General features: G+C 35.6%; 2 long non-coding RNA genes across 2 annotated transcripts in view; both read right to left on the bottom strand.

Annotated features, from left to right (window-relative positions):
• The window catches only part of LOC146751621 (uncharacterized), a 60,313-nt gene extending 53,297 nt beyond the window's left edge, over positions 1 to 7,016 (bottom strand). Inside the window, exon 1 of the long non-coding RNA XR_014941312.1 lies at positions 6,126 to 7,016. This is a non-coding gene — a long non-coding RNA (uncharacterized LOC146751621). The remainder of the gene's footprint in view (positions 1 to 6,125) is intronic.
• Positions 7,017 to 14,745: 7,729 nt separating this feature from the next.
• Positions 14,746 to 19,387, bottom strand: LOC146751620 (uncharacterized). The gene is made up of 3 exons (XR_014941285.1): positions 16,427 to 19,387; positions 15,335 to 15,379; positions 14,746 to 14,790 (listed from the first exon to the last, which is right to left on the bottom strand). It is a non-coding gene; the product is annotated as an uncharacterized LOC146751620 (long non-coding RNA).
• Between the last annotated feature and the right edge of the window lie 580 nt (positions 19,388 to 19,967).

Genomic DNA, 19,967 nt, shown 5'->3' with positions numbered 1-19,967 from the left:
AGTATATTGGAAAGGATAAGAAAGTATAAATGAAAGGAATGGGTAAGTTTAAAAATAGGAATGGAAAGGAAAGTATAAGGGAATGGAAAGTATAAAGGAAGGGAAAGTATAAAAGAAAGGAAGCAAAGGTAAGTATAAAGGAAGGGAAAGGAAGGGAATAGAAAAGAAAGGAAAGGTAGATATAATGGAAAGGAAAGCAATGTATAAAGGAAAATCAATGTATGTAGAATTGTAAGGATAGGGAAGTATATAAAAAAGGAAAGGAAAGCTTAATTTAAAAAAAAAAAGGAATGGAAAGGAAGGTCTAAGGGAAAATGTTACAGAACAGAAAGGGAATGTAGGTATAATGCAAAGGGAAGGGAATTATAAAAGAAGGGAATTTATAAAAGAAAGGAAAGCAAAGGTAAGTATGAAAGGAAAGGAAAGGAAAGTATAAATGAAAGGAGAGGCTAAGTTTAAAAATAGGAATTGAAATGAAAGTGTAAAGTAAAGGAAAGTATACAGAAAAGGAAAGTATAAAAGAAAGGAAAGTATAAAGAAAAGGAAAGTATAAAGGAAGGGAAAGTATAAAAGAAAGGAAGCAAAGGTAAGTATAAAGGAAGGGAAAGGAAGGGAATAGAAAAGAAAGGAAAGGTAGATATAATGGAAAGGAAAGCAAAGTATAAAGGAAAGTCAATGTATGTAGAATTGTAAGGATAGGGAAGTATATAAAAAAGGAAAGGAAAGGTTAATTTAAAAAAAAAAAAGGAATGCAAAGGAAGGTCTAAGGGAAAATGTTACAGAACAGTAAGGGAATGTAGGTATAATTCAAAGGGAAGGGAATTATAAAAGATGGGAATTTATAAAGGAAAGGAAAGACAAGGTAAGTATGAAAGGAAAGGAAAGTATAAATGAAAGGAGAGGCTAAGTTTAAAAATAGGAATTGAAATGAAAGTGTAAAGGAAAAGAAAGTATACAGAAAAGGAAAGGGAAAGTATAAAAGAAAGGAAAGCAAAGGTAAGTATATTGGAAAGGATAAGAAAGTATAAATGAAAGGAATGGGTAAGATTAAAAATAGGAATGGAAAGGAAAGTATAAGGGAATGGAAAGTATAAAGGAAGGGAAAGTATAAAAGAAAGGAAGCAAAGGTAAGTATAAAGGAAGGGAAAGGAAGGGAATAGAAAAGAAAGGAAAGGTAGATATAATGGAAAGGAAAGCAAAGTATAAAGGAAAGTCAATGTATGTAGAATTGTAAGGATAGGGAAGTATATAAAAAAGGAAAGGAAAGGTTAATTTAAAAAAAAAAAAAGGAATGGAAAGGAAGGTCTAAGGGAAAATGTTACAGAACAGAAAGGGAATGTAGGTATAATGCAAAGGGAAGGGAATTATAAAAGAAGGGAATTTATAAAAGAAAGGAAAGCAAAGGTAAGTATGAAAGGAAAGGAAAGGAAACCATAAATGAAAGGAGAGGCTAAGTTTAAAAATAGGAATTGAAATGAAAGTGTAAAGGAAAGGAAAGTATACAGAAAAGGAAAGTATAAAGGAAAGTATAAAGAAAAGGAAAGTATAAAGGAAGGGAAAGTATAAAGAAAAGGAAAGTATAAAGGAAGGGAAAGTATAAAAGAAAGGAAGCAAAGTTAAGTATAAAGGAAGGGAAAGGAAGGGAATAGAAAAGAAAGGAAAGGTAGATATAATGGAAAGGAAAGCAATGTATAAAGGAAAATCAATGTATCTAGAATTGTAAGTATAGGGAAGTATATAAAAAAGGAAAGGAAAGGTTAATTTAAAAAAAAAAAAGGAATGGAAAAGAAGTTCTAAAGGAAAATGTTACAGAACAGAAAGGGAATGTAGGTAAAATGCAAAGGGAAGGGAATTATAAAAGAAAAGAATTTATAAAAGAAAGGAAAGCAAAGGTAAGTATGAACGGAATGTATAAATGAAAGGAAAGAGTAAGTTTAAAAATAGGAATTGAAATGAAAGTGTAAAGGAAAGGAAAGTATACAGAAAAGGAAAGTATAAAAGAAAGGAAAGTATAAAGAAAAGGAAAGTATAAAGGAAGGGAAAGTATAAAAGAAAGGAAAGCAAAGGAAAGTATATTGGAAAGGATAAGAAAGTATAAATGAAAGGAATGGGTAAGTTTAAAAATAGGAATGGAAAGGAAAGTATAAGGGAATGGAAAGTATAAAGGAAGGGAAAGTATAAAAGAAAGGAAGCAAAGTTAAGTATAAAGGAAGGTAAAGGAAGGGAATAGAAAAAAAAGGAAAGGTAGATATAATGGAAAGGAAAGCAATGTATAAAGGAAAATCAATGTATGTAGAATTGTAAGGATAGGCAAGTATATAAAAAAGGAAAGGAAAGGTTAATTTAAAACAAAAAAAGGAATGGAAAGGAAGGTCTAAAGGAAAATGTTACAGAACAGAAAGGGAATGTAGGTATATTGCAAAGGGAAGGGAATTATAAAAGAAGGGAATTTATAAAAGATAGGAAAGCAAATGTAAGTATGAAAGGAAAGGAAAGTATAAATGAAAGGAGAGGCTAAGTTTAAAAATAGGAATTGAAATGAAAGTGTAAAGGAAAGGAAAGTATACAGAAAAGGAAAGTATAAAGGAAAGGAAAGTATAAAGAAAAGGAAAGTATAAAGGAAGGGAAAGTATAAAAGAAAGGAAAGTATAAAGGAAGGGAAAGTATAAAAGAATGGAAAGCAAAGGTAAGTATATTGGAAAGGATAAGAAAGTATAAATGAAAGGAATGGGTAAGTTTAAAAATAGGAATGGAAAGGAAAGTATAAGGGAATGGAAAGTATAAAGGAAGGGAAAGTATAAAATAAAGGAAGCAAAGGTAAGTATAAAGGAAGGGAAAGGAAGGGAATAGAAAAGAAAGGAAAGGTAGATATAATGGAAAGGAAAGCAATGTATAAAGGAAAGTCAATGTATGTAGAATTGTAAGGATAGGGAAGTATATAAAAAAGGAAGGGGAGGTTAATTTCTAAAAAAAGGAATGCAAAGGAAGGTCTAAAGGAAACTGCTAAGGAACACAAAGGGAAGGTAGGTATAATGCAAAGGAAGGGAATTAGAAAAGAAGGGAATTTATAAAAGAAAGGAAAGCAAAGGAAAGTATGAAAGGAAAGGAAAGGAAAGGAAAGGAAAGGAAAGGAAAGGAAAGGAAAGGAAAGGAAAGGAAAGGAAAGGAAAGGAAAGGAAAGGAAAGGAAAGGAAAGGAAAGGAAAGGAAAGGAAAGGAAAGGAAAGGAAAGGAAAGGAAAGGAAAGGAAAGGAAAGGAAAGGAAAGGAAAGGAAAGGAAAGGAAAGGAAAGGAAAGGAAAGGAATTAAAAAGAATGAGATAAGGGGAAGAAAAATGGGAAGAAAATGAAAATTAAAAAGAAAGCAAGAGAGAAGAAAAATAAAATGAAGATAGGGAATAAAGGGGTAAAGTAAAATAAATAGGGAAAAAAGGGAAACATAAAGGGATAGAAAAAAATGAGAGCAATAAATAGAGGGAAGGAAAGGGGGAAGAAAATAGAATAAGAACATTAAATATTGAAGAAAAGGAAAAAAGAAGAGTAATGGGAGAAGCAAAAGAAAAACAAGTAGTGTAAAAGAACCAAAAGCCAAAAAAAAAATGGAAGGGGGGGTGGGGGGAGAATGTAAAAGGAAGAGGAAAAGAAGTAAAAATAAATGGGAACAAAAAAAAAGGGGGCGGGGGGGGAAGGGAAGAAACATTTATTATGAAATAAATTATCAAGTTTTTAAGACTAGGAAAAAAAGTTTAAAAAAGGGGGGGGGGGAGAAAATAGAGAAGAAAAGCAAGAAATAAAAAAGAAGGAGAAATGGGGAGGAAAAATGGAAAGAAAATGAAAATTAAAAAAAGCATGAAAGGAGAAAAATAAAAGGAAGATAGGGAACAAATAGTTAAAAAAAAAATAAATAGGAAAAAAAAACGGAAACAGAAAGTGGAGAGTAAAGATAAAAGTGGAAGAAGAAAGAGGGAAGAAAACGGGGAAGAAAATAGACAAGAATGATAATAGGGAAGAAAAAGAAGAAAAGAGAAAGAAAAGAAAAGAAAAGAAAAGAAAAGAAAAGAAAAGAAAAGAAAAGAAAAGAAAAGAAAAGAAAAGAAAAGAAAAGAAAAGAAAAGAAAAGAAAAGAAAAGAGAAGAGAAGAGAAGAAAAGAAAAGAAAAGAAAAGAAAAGAAAAGAAAAGAAAAGAAAAGAAAAGAAAAGAAAAGAAAAGAAAAGAAAAGAAAAGAAAAGAAAAGAAAAGAAAAGAAAAGAAAAGGAAATAGAAAAGAAGAAGGGAAACATAAAGGGGAAGAAAAAAAGAAGGGCAAGAAAAAGGAGGAAAGCAAAGGGGGAATAGAAAATGAAAATGAAATAGGGAAGAAAAACGAAAAAGAGAACAGAAGTGGGAGAAGCAAAAGAAAAACAGGGTAAGAAGAACCAATAGCAATAGAAAATAGGGGGGGAAATGGAAAAGAAAGAGGAAAAGAAGTAAAGAATATATGGGAACAAAAAAAAGGGGGGAAGAAAATAAGAAAAAAGATATCAAGCTTTTAAAAGTAGGAAGAAAAAGAACAATAAAAAGGAGGAAAAAAGAAAAGAGAGAAGAAAAGCAAGAAATAAAAAAGAATGAGATAAGGGGAGGAAAAATGGAAAGAAAATGAAAATTAAAAAGAAAGCAAGAAAGAAGAAAAATTAAATGAAGATAGGGAAGAAAAGGGTAAAGAAAAAGAAATAGGGCAAAAAAACCAAAAACAAAAGGGGAAAGTAAAGATAAAGGGAGAAAAAAGAGGGAAGAAAACAGGGAAGAAAATAGAAGAAGAATGATAATAGGGAAGAAAAAGAATAGAAAAAGGAGAAGAGAAAGAAAATGGGGGAGAAAGAAGAAACAAAGAGGGGAAGAAAGAAAAAAAAAAAAGCCAAAGGAAAGAAGGGGAGAAGAAGAAGAAAAGAAAGAAAAATTTAAAAAAAGGAAAAATATAAAGAAAAGTAAGACAAGGAAAGGGAAAAGGAAGGGGAAAGGGAAACATAAAGGGGAAATTAAAAAAAAAAAAAAGTATAAAGAGGGAAGGAAGAGAAAATGAAAATTAAATAGGGAAGAAAAAGAGAAAGGAGAACAGAAAATGGGGAAGGAAAAGAAAAACAAATAGGGTAAGGAGAACCAAAAGCAAAAGAAAATAGGGGGGGAAATGGGAGAGGAAAAGGAAGAGGAATAGAAAAAAAAGAAAAGAAAGATGAAAAGCAAGAAATAATGAAGAATGTGAAAAGTTTTAAGAAAGTTGCAACGAAAATGAAAATAGAGAAAAAAGCAAGGCAGAAGAAGAAAAAATGAAGATAGAGAAGAAGAACTGGAGAAGAATTAGAAAAATATGAAAAGGGGGAAGAAAAAGAAAAAGAGGGGAGGGGTAAGGATGGGAAGGGAGAGGACAGGAGGGGAGAGAAGGGGAGGGGGTGGGAGAGGAGGAGAGGGGATAGAGGATTAAAAAAAAAAAGGAAGAAAGGAAAGGAATGGGAATGGGAATGGGAAGGGAAGGGAAGGGAAGGGAAGGGAAGGGAAGGGAAGGGAAGGGAAGGGAAGGGAAGGGAAGGGAAGGGAAGGGAAGGGAAGGGAAGGGAAGGGAAGGGAAGGGAAGGGAAGGGAAGGGAAGGGAAGGGAAGGGAAGGGAAGGGAAGGGAAGGGAAGGGAAGGGAAGGGAAGAAAAAAGGAAAGGAAAGGAAAGGAAAGGAAAGGAAAGGAAAGGAAAGGAAAGGAAAGGAAAGGAAAGGAAAGGAAAGGAAAGGAAAGGAAAGGAAAGGAAAGGAAAGGAAAGGAAAGGAAAGGAAAGGAAAGGAAAGGAAAGGAAAGGAAAGGAAAGGAAAGGAAAGGGGAAAAGAGAAGAAAAGTAGAGAAAAGTAGAGAAGAGAGAAGAGAAGAGAAGAGAAGAGAAGAGAAGAGAAGAGAAGAGAAGAGAAGAGAAGAGAAGAGAAGAGAAGAGAAGAGAAGAGAAGAGAAGAGAAGAGAAGAGAAGAGAAGAGAAGAGAAGAGAAGAGAAGAGAAGAGACCTTGACTTAAGCTGATCCTGTGCTATGGAAAAGCTGATGACACTCCCACTTTTCTTTGGCAAAGGAAAAAAATTAAAAAATAAATAATTAAAGAAAAAGTAAATCTTACAGAGTGTGTCCTGATAAAAATGGTGTTGTTCTGTCAGTTTTGTAGAGCGGGCACCAATCATCACCAAACTCCATCCAGACATTGAGCCACTTACAAGCTGTCTCTGGACCCAATCCTACATCCAATTCTTCATTCATAGAAAAGTTCACCAATCAAATTTATATCTTCCCAATGTGGAGAGAAGGATGTTGTGAATTACTCTTAAGCCATATTTGAAAGCAGAACTCAGTATATACATTTACTATCTATCTATATCAAAGTACATGGCATTCAGGGTAATATTCCAGAGATCTTAAACATACTATTCTCTACCTGAAACCTTCTGAAAAAATAAGATGATTAGTATGCCATGGCTGCAGTTATCCTGAACTATCTTCTAACAGCGAGACTGAAGCAGTGCTTGTTATAATTACCTTGTCGAGATGTGCATCTGTTGTCTTCATACTCTCCAATTTTTTCTGCAAGCTGTAAACAAGCAGATGTTGCATTTGCACTGGATGGATGCAATGTCATTATCTCAAACAAGATCTACACAAACTCTTCAGTACTGCAGACCAAAACTAAAGTGCTGTTATCAAAGTAATTTTCAACTGTTAATTCAGCTTTAATCTCAGAATAGTTATGTTTAATTATGTTTGTTTGATCTTTCAAATGATCTGTGATAGGAAGTCTGCCACAGCTTAACTGCTGGAATTCCACTGTCAATTCTCTAATTTGACTATAGTAATGTACAGAACAATTACGGATTTCCTTTCTAGATTAGGAAAAAAATTCTGACCTATGAGTGATAAAGCAAGGAGTGACCTATTGGATGGTCATTTCTGGTTGGATTCAAGCTGTCCTTGGGCCAAGAGAGTCTGTTATGGTTAGAAACGCTTTGTTCTAACTCAGCTGTCAGTGTCTTACAAGAAAGACTTAGGAGACCCATCTTCACAACAAGGCTAGTAGTACGACCCTCCTATTAACTTTTAACCATCACAGAGTAAGTCGCCATGGACTTCTATATACATTTTACACTCTTACATCTTTATAAAACAAAAAAGTAACTTCTGACATCTGTGGGATGATTTGTTGGGCATCACTTTTTGAAACTATGTTAGGAAGTAAAAAAGGAACAAAGCCATTGCTTCTAAGAGTAAAATGTGCAGTATAAAATGAAGTGAAATACTATACACCACTTTCTACTTAACTCATTCCCAAAGCTAATTCCCACTGCACACTGTGCAGTGCTTCCTAATTTAAAGCTGAGCCTCTTAGTCATAAAAGAACCAGAGGACATAACGGATCCAGGAACACGCTGAACAACATTTCCAAGGCTTAGGTTGTTGTGGAACTCAGAGTTTCCTGAGACAACTAAGGTCTCCAGTTCATCACAATGTAAAGCAAGAAAAAAATTAAATCCTCTGAGTTTTAAGAGAACCAGAAAAAAGCACTGAGATCTTATTGATTACTAGTAGTACTAATGGACAACTTAAAGCCTCAACAAGGGAAACGGGGGGAAAACGCCAAACAATCATGGGTGCTTTGGCTCTCATTTCATTTTACGAACCCTACAATCTTTTGCTGCATGTATCTCAAGTGGAAAAACATCCTCTTTCTAGTACTTCTTACTCTTACTGAGAATTGTAAACAAGTGTCTGAACTAGAACATGGAACAGAAATTCAGATGCAGACTCTGCCTAAATGTAAATGTACCTACTTCATGCGTGTATCTATGCAATGAGCATTCCTTTTAATAAAAGTGAAATTATTGCCATACCTGATTCCAGATAGACTGTCTAAAGCATGCAGGTCCAGCACATTGGAAAGATCAACTCTGCACAGATAGGGAGAGAAAGAAAGCTTTGTATTTTCACTGCATGTAAGAATTATGTGTACTGAAGCTTTGATTACTCATTTTTAAACATATAAATAATTGTTCATGTTTGTTGGTTTTTTTTCCTGATCTCTTATTCCAATGCAAAGCACCAGAAGCTAGCCCTATTTTCAGATGTCAGCAGTCAGTGCTATCTACCGTGGAGTAAAGCAGCTTTCAGCTGTACAGTAATATGGGAGCATAAAAAGAGAATTTTAGTGAATACAGTTTAAAAATAAATTAATACTAAACAAACAAACAAACAAAAAAAAAACCACACAAGAATCTGTTTTCTGAAAGATGTGATTTGTATTGGATGCCTAAGTGTTATCTAATTCTCTGATGGGAACAATCTTTCTGTACCTCTTCGAACACAAGCACACATTAAAACACAGTACAGGTAGGTATGCATGTGCACAGCCAACAGATCATAATGAAAGCTTTGTAAAAATAATGTCAGTGGGACAGGATTTGGTACTTGTTGGAATACAGGTTAATCTAATACCTCAACCTTTGTGTCTCCAAAATTTCGACAAGTCCATTTATTGACCTAAAACAAATAGAAAAAAGCAAAATGAGGTGCAAACGCAACTGTAATATATCCATTGAACAATTTAACAATGTAGAGCAATACAAGAAACATAACGACATCTCTCACACTGTTACTCAATGTTTTACAGTCCAAGAGGCATCAAGAAAAAGTTTGCTTTTGTGACATTTTATAGCCGAACCAAGGTCAAAATTCACAACTTCTGACAATAAAATATTACTACTGAACAGAGCATTTTTCTTCTCCCAGTACAAGCTGCATGGTTAAGAATTCTCAAGAGTCTGAACCACAAATAACGTTGCAAAGTATTTCTCAATATTCCATTTTGTCTGTCAGGGTACTGAGAAAGATGGAACACACCTTTGAACACTGCTTTGATTCAGCCCATTTGTTCTTTTACATCCATGACAATTATTCAGATATCTTCCATACCCCTTTATATTTGCTAATAAACATGTATGGACTAGCAGACATTGCCCCCCGTAGTTAACTCAGACAAATGGCAACAGCTGCCCAATAGTATAAGAATGTGAGCACTTAAGACAAAGGTCTATTATAAGGCATTTGTTAGGCCTAATTTAGCCAAGGAAACGGTGTGGAGTTGCACCAGAAGAGGGTCAGGTTGGGTATTAGGAAAAGGTTCTTCACCAGAGGGCGGTAGACATGGAACAGCCCCAAGCAGCCAGAGTTCAAGGAACATTTGGAGAAAGCTCTCAGACATAGAATTGGAATTTTGGGTGGTCCTGAGTAGAGCCAGAGGTTGGAGTCAATGGTCCTTGAAGGTTCCTTCCAACTTAAAAGCATTCTTTGATTCTATTCTATAATTCTACACTTCTGAGCAGGTAACATCAAATCTTACTTAGGCAAGCTGATAAGACTGTGGAAGCACAGAAATGCACTGGAAACATCTCCAGAAAGGGGCAGACTCTTTTTCACTGCTTTCTCACTGCTCTTTTTCACTACACGATCTGTTGGAACAATCATGAGATCTAATTTCTAATAACATTTGAGCATGTACAACGTCACGGTTATACCAGAAATTTCATACCTGACAGTTGGTCTGACTTTATTCAATTCTTCCCTTGACACCAAATCCGTTTTATTGATGATTACAAGATCAGCTAATGCAACCTGCCTATGCATTTGGAAAAAGAAAAAAGGAACACCTTGAAAAAAAAAGCAGTTTTTTGTAAGGCAGAAGCAGTATGTCTCTCATAGCGCTGTAAAATTACTAGATTGTTAGTACAGGAAGGCAAACATTAACCAAACCATCAGCCAACTAAAACATCATGGAATGACTACAGTATTAGCTTCTTGAGGTGACTTGTGGCTTGTGCATTTCAGGAGACATAAGTAGCAGCAGCCAGTGACATGAAAGACAAGCCATGGCCACTGAAATGTTTACAAGCACAGCATGCTGAGGCTTTTTCACTGCTAGCAAAAATGTATAGCTAATGGTGAGGAGACTATACTGAAAACTGTTTTTGTAGCTGAAAGTTGAGCTTCTTTCAACCTGTTATTTGTACTCCATCTGTTGTAGTTTCCATGGAAAAAAAGAGGAGGCATTATTTTCAGATCAACCTACTTATTAGAAAATTCATATCTAAGCAGAATGATCAAATGAAGTACAGAGTAAGTTTTGTTTTCTACCTTTGTTTAAAAGCAAGGGAGGGGAAAACCTTAGAAAAGAAAAAGAATCAATTTTGAATGATCTTCCGCACAGTGCAGTCACTGACTATGATTAAAAAAGTGGTTTTGATATCCATACCGAGATGCTTCATTGACAAGGCCTTCTGGCTTCTCCTGTCTCAAGTGCTAGACAATAATTAAAACAGATGGATTAAGCATGTTTAAAAAATGCTCAAATTAATTTGCATTTAAACTATGCCAAAATCATTTTACACAATGTATGATTTTCATTCATACCGCTTAAGTGACTACATTGTAAGGAACTATTTTTATGGCCAACTATCAATGAAAAAGCTAGAAATGAAAAACTATTTCTGCACTTACCAATCCTCACTGTTCTGTAGGTCTGTTCTTTCAGTACACTTTACTTAGATGCCTCTGTTACCTGACATTTTATTCTACTTCCAGGCAACTACATCATCTGTTAATCCGATACAGTATGTAGTAGTCTGCCTCACTCTCTCACCCTGGGAATGAACCTATTGGTTCTTTTTTCATCTTCTTTCCATTCTATTGCAGTCTCTTCCAGATCATACAGCTCATGGACACCTTGGACTATCTCTTGATGAGATTTGCCTTGAATAGATACCAGTCCCTTACCAGAAAAATAACTGTTAGAGTATATAAACAAACCTTTAAAAACAAAATACTTATGGAGAAAAAAAGAAAAACAAAACAACTTTACAAGTACACAGAGCAGGGAAAAACCTCTGACAAATATGCAGAGGTTGATCAAAATAACAATGCAACAGAGTCATCTCTTGTAACAACCATTCTTACAATTAATAATTATACTTTGCTATACTCTGCCTTCAGCTTCTCATTTGGACGGTTACCTGGAATATTTGTGCAAATTTCAATGTCATCTCCTACCATGCCACTTTGATTGTATGTATGATATATGTCTCTATGAAAGCCTCATCACCTGTCCAAGGTGATGTAAAATAGGCAAAAATGCTGAGTCTGTTCCCACTGAGTTCTCATGCTTAACGCTTACACTGTCTTGAAACAGAATCTCTCAATAGCAGAGAAAGAACAAATATCTGTGTGGTGAAATGACTAGCAATGGAATTAACAACGGAATACTTTCAAAACTAAGTCCATTAACTCACATGCCAAACGTTGCACTAAAAGAGTTTTCATCACTAGAAAACTGTCTAAAATAGAATGTAAATATTACTTTGATCCCAAAGCTCAGTACAACAGAAGCATACTTCTAATCAGCAGTACAGCTAATGAGTACAACAGACAGCTTGAAGTGCATCAGCACTGCCGGCTTTATGCTGCTGTTGTTCTACTTGTCAAGAAACAAACCTTTCTTCCAGTGAAGTAGAAATAATTACCTTGCTGCCTGTGACACACATATGTTCTCAGGAAACAAATCACAGCACATTTGATTGTTTTCCTTAGACCTTGTCTAATCATACAATCGACTTTTTTATCATTTACTTAGCTTTGTGGTTTAAGGAAAATGAAAGTATATCCTCAAGCATCACCAACGTTCACCTCAGAACTATGCAATGAATCGTACACGGGGATGAATACACTTATGTGTAAATCACATCTTTAAAACTGCAGCCTGATGTAATAAAAAAATTTTAGGTGGACCATAACTAGCATTGTGCTGCATTGTTACACTCGATTAAACTTCTGTTTATTATGCCAATAACTGTAATCGTGGACAGAAACCTGTAACTACATCCCTAGCTAAGGAGCCATCTAGGTGAAATATCCGGATGAGACCTTTCAGAGCAAAGGAGGGGAAAACAACATCACCTCCTTTCACTTATGTCCTGATCATTCATCCTGTCCCACTCATGTTTGGGACTGCAAGTCTCCCCTTTCACTACACAGCAAGTAGTACTGTGGTTTGCTTCTCTGTCAGCTACCTTGAGTGGTCTCATTGGCCAGCAGGTATTTAAGTGTCTCTACATGGATCAATGACAAACTGATGTTCTCTCTTTTGTCTGCTCTTTGACCTGTATGTGGCTGACAATACACTGCAGTTTCTTTCCATTTAAAAAGAGGGAAAGCACAAAACAAAGAGGTTGGAAGTTTCAGGCAAACCTTCAGTCTTATGACATCCATGGTACATCCAGTCCTATCTTTCACATTCTTTTCCCACACAAGATTCTACAAAGAGGAAAAATGTTTTCACAAACAGAACAGCGTAAGATGATTTTCTACAAAAGGACACAGTGATTTCGCACTTGACTGCGATGTATTCATATTTACCTGTATAAAGAGATTAACGTTTTCTTCCTTAATATTTCCTAGGACTTCAAGTGTTACTGTCACTATGTCCTGTAAATGGAAAGACACACAAGACAGACAAGATAGATGCTTAAAAGCAGCATTTAGCACACAACTGCTTATACTCTAAAGGAGTGACAGGCCAGACCCTTTCCCCTTCAATTATTTATTAAAAATCAAAACCACAAAACAGACAAAATACTGTATTTTCTCTCTAAATAAAACACAATCACCAAGATAAAAATGCAATTTAAACTGTAATATGCAAGGATTGTTTTATTGCACAGAGCAAGAGAGAAGATTCTACCCTGACATAAATAAAAGCTGGGTTACATATCTGGAAAAACAAAGCATTTCACATTCCTAACCTTCTAGCACACATGCGATTGTAGGTATTATATCAAATTTATAGGAAAACCTAATTCACTGTTACAGGTTGATCTGTTGATTTTCTGTGTAAAAACAAAGGGAAGCACTCACAGAATGTGTCTCTCTAACACCTTAATTAATGCAAAGTTGTGAACAGCAACTCCCCAATATCTACAAACACTGACATCATTTCGACCTACGGGATAAATATCAGGTGTAAGTATAGGGCTCAATTCTCAAATCTCAATTGCTCAATAAGGACAAATATTGGAAAGAATAGTATTACTTGTCTGTTGTAGTAATGTACAAGAACACTGTTTCCAAAAACAGAACTCTTAAACCATATTTGAAAGCAGAACTCAGTATATACATTTACTATCTATCTCTATCAAAGTACATGGCATTCAGTGTAATATTCCAGAGATCTTAAACATACTATTCTCTACCTGAAACCTTCTGAAAAAATAAGATGATTAGTATGCCATGGTTGCAGTTATCCTGAACTATCTTCTAACAGCGAGACTGAAGCAGTCCTTGTTGTAATTACCTTGTCGAGATGTGCATCTGTTGTCTTCATACTCTCCAATTTTTTCTGCAAGCTGTAAACAAGCAGATGTTGCATTTGCACTGGATGGATGCAGTGTCATTATCTCAAACAAGATCTACACAAACTCTTCAGTACTGCAGACCAAAACTAAAGTGCTGTTATCAAAGTAATTTTCAACTGTTAATTCAGCTTTAATCTCAGAATAGTTATGTTTAATTATGTTTGTTTGATCTTTCAAATGATCTGTGATAGGAAGTCTGCCACAGCTTAACTGCTGGAATTCCACTGTCAATTCTCTAATTTGACTATAGTAATGTACAGAACAATTACGGATTTCCTTTCTAGATTAGGAAAAAAATTCTGACATATGAGTGATAAAGCAAGGAGTGACCTATTGGATGGTCATTTCTGGTTGGATTCAAGCTGTCCTTGGGCCAAGAGAGTCTGTTATGGTTAGAAACGCTTTGTTCTAACTCAGCTGTCAGTGTCTTACAAGAAAGACTTAGGAGACCCATTTTCACAACAAGGCTAATAGTACGACCCTCCTACTAACTTTTAACCATCATAGAGTAAGTCGCCATGGACTTCTATCTACATTTTACACTCTTACATCTTTATAAAACAAAAAGTAACTTCTGACACCTGTGGGATGATTTGTTGGGCATCACTTTTTGAAACTATGTTAGGAAGTAAAAAAGGAACAAAGCCATTGCTTCTAAGAGTAAAATGTGCAGTATAAAATGAAGTGAAATACTATACACCACTTTCTACTTAACTCATTCCCAAAGCTAATTCCCACTGCACACTGTGCAGTGTTTGCTAATTTAAAGCTGAGCCTCTTAGTCATAAAAGAACCAGAGGACATAACGGATCCAGGAACACGCTGAACAACATTTCCAAGGCTTAGGTTGTTGTGGAACTCAGAGTTTCCTGAGACAACTAAGGTCTCCAGTTCATCACAATGTAAAGCAAGAAAAAAATTAAATCCTCTGAGTTTTAAGAGAACCAGAAAAAAGCACTGAGATCTTATTTAGTAGCAGTAGTACTAATGGACAACTGAAAGCCTCAACAAGGGAAACGGGGGGAAAACGCCAAACAATCATGGGTGCTTTGGCTCTCATTTCATTTTACGAACCCTACAATCTTTTGCTGCATGTATCTCAAGTGGAAAAACATCCTCTTTCTAGTACTTCTTACTCTTACTGAGAATTGTAAACAAGTGTCTGAACTAGAACATGGAACAGAAATTCAGATGCAGACTCTGCCTAAATGTAAATGTACCTACTTCATGCGTGTATCTATGCAATGAGCATTCCTTTTAATAAAAGTGAAATTATTGCCATACCTGATTCCAGATAGACTGTCTAAAGCATGCAGGTCCAGCACATTGGAAAGATCAACTCTGCACAGATAGGGAGAGAAAGAAAGCTTTGTATTTTCACTGCATGTAAGAATTATGTGTACTGAAGCTTTGATTACTCATTTTTAAACATATAAATAATTGTTCATGTTTGTTGGTTTTTTTTCCTGATCTCTTATTCCAATGCAAAGCACCAGAAGCTAGCCCTATTTTCAGATGTCAGCAGTCAGTGCTATCTACCGTGGAGTAAAGCAGCTTTCAGCTGTACAGTAATATGGGAGCATAAAAAGAGATTTTTAGTGAATACAGTTTAAAAATAAATTAATACTAAACAAACAAACAAACAAAAAAAAAACCACACAAGAATCTGTTTTCTGAAAGATGTGATTTGTATTGGATGCCTAAGTGTTATCTAATTCTCTGATGGGAACAATCTTTCTGTACCTCTTCGAACACAAGCACACATTAAAACACAGTACAGGTAGGTATGCATGTGCACAGCCAACAGATCATAATGAAAGCTTTGTAAAAATAATGTCAGTGGGACAGGATTTGGTACTTGTTGGAATACAGGTTAATCTAATACCTCGACCTTTGTGTCTCCAAAATTTCGACAAGTCCACTTATTGACCTAAAACAAATAGAAAAAAGCAAAATGAGGTGCAAACGCAACTGTAATATATCCATTGAACAATTTAACAATGTAGAGCAATACAAGAAACATAACGACATCTCTCACACTGTTACTCAATGTTTTACAGTCCAAGAGGCATCAAGAAAAAGTTTGCTTTTGTGACATTTTATAGCCGAACCAAGGTCAAAATTCACAACTTCTGACAATAAAATACTACTACTGAACATAGCATTTTTCTTCTCCCAGTACAAACTGCAAGGTTAAGAATTCTCAAGAGTCTGAACCACAAATAACGTTGCAAAGTATTTCTCAATATTCCATTTTGTCTGCCAGGGTACTGAGAAAGATGGAACACATCTTTGAACACTGCTTTGATTCAGCCCGTTTGTTCTTTTACATCCATGACAATTATTCAGATATCTTCCATACCCCTTTATATTTGCTAATAAACATGTATGGACTACCAGACACTGCCCCCTGTAGTTAACTCAGACAAATGGCAACAGCTGCCCAATAGTATAAGAATGTGAGCACTTAAGACAAAGTCTATTATAAGGCATTTTTTAGGCCTAATTTAGCCAAGGAAACGGTGTGGAGTTGCACCAGAAGAGGGTCAGGTTGGGTATTAGGAAAAGGTTCTTCACCAGAGGGCCGTAGACATGGAACAGCCCCAAGCAGCCAGAGTTCAAGGAACATTTGGAGAAAGCTCTCAGACATAGAATTGGAATTTTGGGTGGTCCTGAGTAGAGCCAGAGGTTGGAGTCAATGGTCCTTGAAGGTTCCTTCCAACTTAAGAGCATTCTTTGATTCTATTCTATAATTCTACACTTCTGAGCAGGTAACATCAAATCTTACTTAGGCAAGCTGATAAGACTGTGGAAGCACAGAAATGCACTGGAAACATCTCCAGAAAGGGGCAGACTCTTTTTCACTGCTTTCTCACTGCTCTTTTTCACTACACGATCTGTTGGAACAATCGTGAGATCTAATTTCTAATAACATTTGAGCATGTACAATGTCACGGTTATACCAGAAATTTCATACCTGACAGTTGTTCTGACTTTATTCAATTCTTCCCTTGACACCAAATCCGTTTTATTGACGATTACAAGATCAGCTAATGCAACCTGCCTATGCATTTGGAAAAAGAAAAAAGGAACACCTTGAACAAGCAGTTTTTTGTAAGGCAGAAGCAGTATGTCTCTCATAGCACTGTAAAATTACTAGATTGTTAGTACAGGAAGGCAAACATTAACCAAACCATCAGCCAACTAAAACATCATGGAATGACTACAGTATTAGCTTCTTGAGGTTACTTGTGGCTTGTGCATTTCAGTAGACAAAAGTAGCAGCAGACAGTGACATGAAAGACAAGCCATGGCCACTGAAATGTTTACAAGCACAGCATGCTGAGGCTTTTTCACTGCTAGCAAAAATGTATAGCTAATGGTGAGGAGACTATACTGAAAACTGTTTTTGTAGCTGAAAGTTGAGCTTCTTTCAACCTGTTATTTGTACTCTATCTGTTGTAGTTTCCATGGAAAAAAAGAGGAGGCATTATTTTCAGATCAACCTACTTATTAGAAAATTCATATCTAAGCAGAATGATCAAATGAAGTACAGAGTAATTTTTGTTTTCTACCTTTGTTTAAAAGCAAGGGAGGGGAAAACCTTAGAAAAGAAAAAGAATCAATTTTGAATGATCTTCCGCACAGTGCAGTCACTGACAATGATTAAAAAAGTGGTTTTGATATCCATACCGAGATGCTTCGTTGACAAGGCCTTCTGGCTTCTCCTCTGTCAAGTGCTAGACAATAATTAAAACAACTGGATTGAGCATGTTTAATAAACGCTCAAATTAATTTGCATTTAAACTATGCCAAAATCATTTTACACAATGTATGATTTTCATTCATACTGCTTAAGTTACTACGTTGTAAGGAACTGTTTTTATGGCCAACTATCAATGAAAAAGCTAGAAATGAAAAACTATTTCTGCACTTACCAATCCTCACTGTTCTGTAGGTCTGTTCTTTCAGTACACTTTACTTAGATGCCTCTGTTACCTGACATTTTATTCTACTTCCAGGCAACTACATCATCTGTTAATCCGATACAGTATGTAGTAGTCTGCCTCACTCTCTCACCCTGGGAATGAACCTATTGGTTCTTTTTTCATCTTCTTTCCATTCTATTGCAGTCTCTTCCAGATCATACAGCTCATGGACACCTTGGACTATCTCTTGATGAGATTTGCCTTGAATAGATACGAGTCCCTTACCAGAAAAATAACTCTTAGAGTATATAAACAAACCTTTAAAAACAAAATACTTATGGAGAAAAAAAAACAAAACAACTTTACAAGTACACAGAGCAGGGAAAAACCTCTGACAAATATGCAGAGGTTGATCAAAATAACAATGCAACAGAGTCATCTCTTGTAACAACCATTCTTACAATTAATAATTATACTTTGCTATACTCTGCCTTCAGCTTCTCATTTGGACGGTAACCTGGAATATTTGTGCAAATTTCAATGTCATCTCCTACCATGCCACTTTGATTGTATGTATGATATATGTCTCTATGAAAGCCTCATCACCTGTCCAAGGTGATGTAAAATAGGCAAAAATGCTGAGTCTGTTCCCACTGAGTTCTCATGCTTAACACTTACACTGTCTTGAAACAGAATCTCTCAATAGCAGAGAAAGAACAAATATCTGTGTGGTGAAATGACTAGCAATGGAATTAACAACGGAATACTTTCAAAACTAAGTCCATTAACTCACATGCCAAACGTTGCACTAAAAGAGTTTTCATCACTAGAAAACTGTCTAAAATAGAATGTAAATATTACTTTGATCCCAAAGCTCAGTACAACAGAAGCATACTTCTAATCAGCAGTACAGCTAATGAGTACAACAGACAGCTTGAAGTGCATCAGCACTGCCGGCTTTATGCTGCTGTTGTTCTACTTGTCAAGAAACAAACCTTTCTTCCAGTGAAGTAGAAATAATTACCTTGCTGCCTGTGACACACATATGTTCTCAGGAAACAAATCACAGCACATTTGATTGTTTTCCTTAGACCTTGTCTAATCATACAATCGACTTTTTTATCATTTACTTAGCTTTGTGGTTTAAGGAAAATGAAAGTATATCCTCAAGCATCACCAACGTTCACCTCAGAACTATGCAATGAATCGTACACGGGGATGAATACACTTATGTGTAAATCACATCTTTAAAACTGCAGCCTGATGTAATCAAAAAATTTTAGGTGGACCATAACTAGCATTGTGCTGCATTGTTACACTCAATTAAACTTCTGTTTATTATGCCAATAACTGTAATCGTGGACAGAAACCTGTAACTACATCCCTAGCTAAGGAGCCATCTAGGTGAAATATCCGGATGAGACCTTTCAGAGTAAAGGAGGGGAAAACAACATCACCTCCTTTCACTTATGTCCTGATCATTCATCCTGTCCCACTCATGTTTGGGACTGCAAGTCTCCCCTTTCACTACACAGCAAGTAGTACTGTGGTTTGCTTCTCTGTCAGCTACCTTGAGTGGTCTCATTGGCCAGCAGGTATTTAAGTGTCTCTACATGGATCAATGACAAACTGATGTTCTCTCTTTTGTCTGCTCTTTGACCTGTATGTGGCTGACAATACACTGCAGTTTCTTTCCATTTAAAAAGAGGGAAAGCACAAAACAAAGAGGTTGGAAGTTTCAGGCAAACCTTCAGTCTTATGACATCCATGGTACATCCAGTCCTATCTTTCACATTCTTTTCCCACACAAGATTCTACAAAGAGGAAAAATGTTTTCACAAACAGAACAGCGTAAGATGATTTTCTACAAAAGGACACAGTGATTTCGCACTTGACTGCGATGTATTCATATTTACCTGTATAAAGAGATTAACGTTTTCTTCCTTAATATTTCCTAGGACTTCAAGTGTTACTGTCACTATGTCCTGTAAATGGAAAGACACACAAGACAGACAAGATAGATGCTTAAAAGCAGCATTTAGCACACAACTGCTTATACTCTAAAGGAGTGACAGACCAGACCCTTTCCCCTTCAATTATTTATTAAAAATCAAAACCACAAAACAGACAAAATACTGTATTTTCTCTCTAAATAAAACACAATCACCAAGATAAAAATGCAATTTAAACTGTAATATGCAAGGATTGTTTTATTGCACAGAGCAAGAGAGAAGATTCTACCCTGACATAAATAAAAGCTGGGTTACATATCTGGAAAAACAAAGCATTTCACATTCCTAACCTTCTAGCACACGTGTGATTATAGGATTTATATCAAATTTATAGGAAAACCTAATTCACTGTTACAGGTTGATCTGTTGATTTTCTGTGTAAAAACGAAGGGAAGCACTCACAGAATGTGTCTCTCTAACACCTTAATTAATGCAAAGTTGTGAACAGCAACTCCCCAATATCTACAAACACTGACATCATTTCGACCTACGGGATAAATATCAGGTGTAAGTATAGGGCTCAATTCTCAAATCTCAATTGCTCAATAAGGACAAATATTGAAAAGAATAGTATTAC

Source organism: Coturnix japonica, unplaced genomic scaffold (assembly GCF_054131305.1).
Source record: "Coturnix japonica strain WE unplaced genomic scaffold, WE-NBRP24 Scf070, whole genome shotgun sequence".
Classification (NCBI taxonomy): Eukaryota; Metazoa; Chordata; class Aves; order Galliformes; family Phasianidae; genus Coturnix; species Coturnix japonica.
Note: the sequence above shows the minus strand (reverse complement) of the source record. Positions and strands in the feature narration are given on the sequence as shown.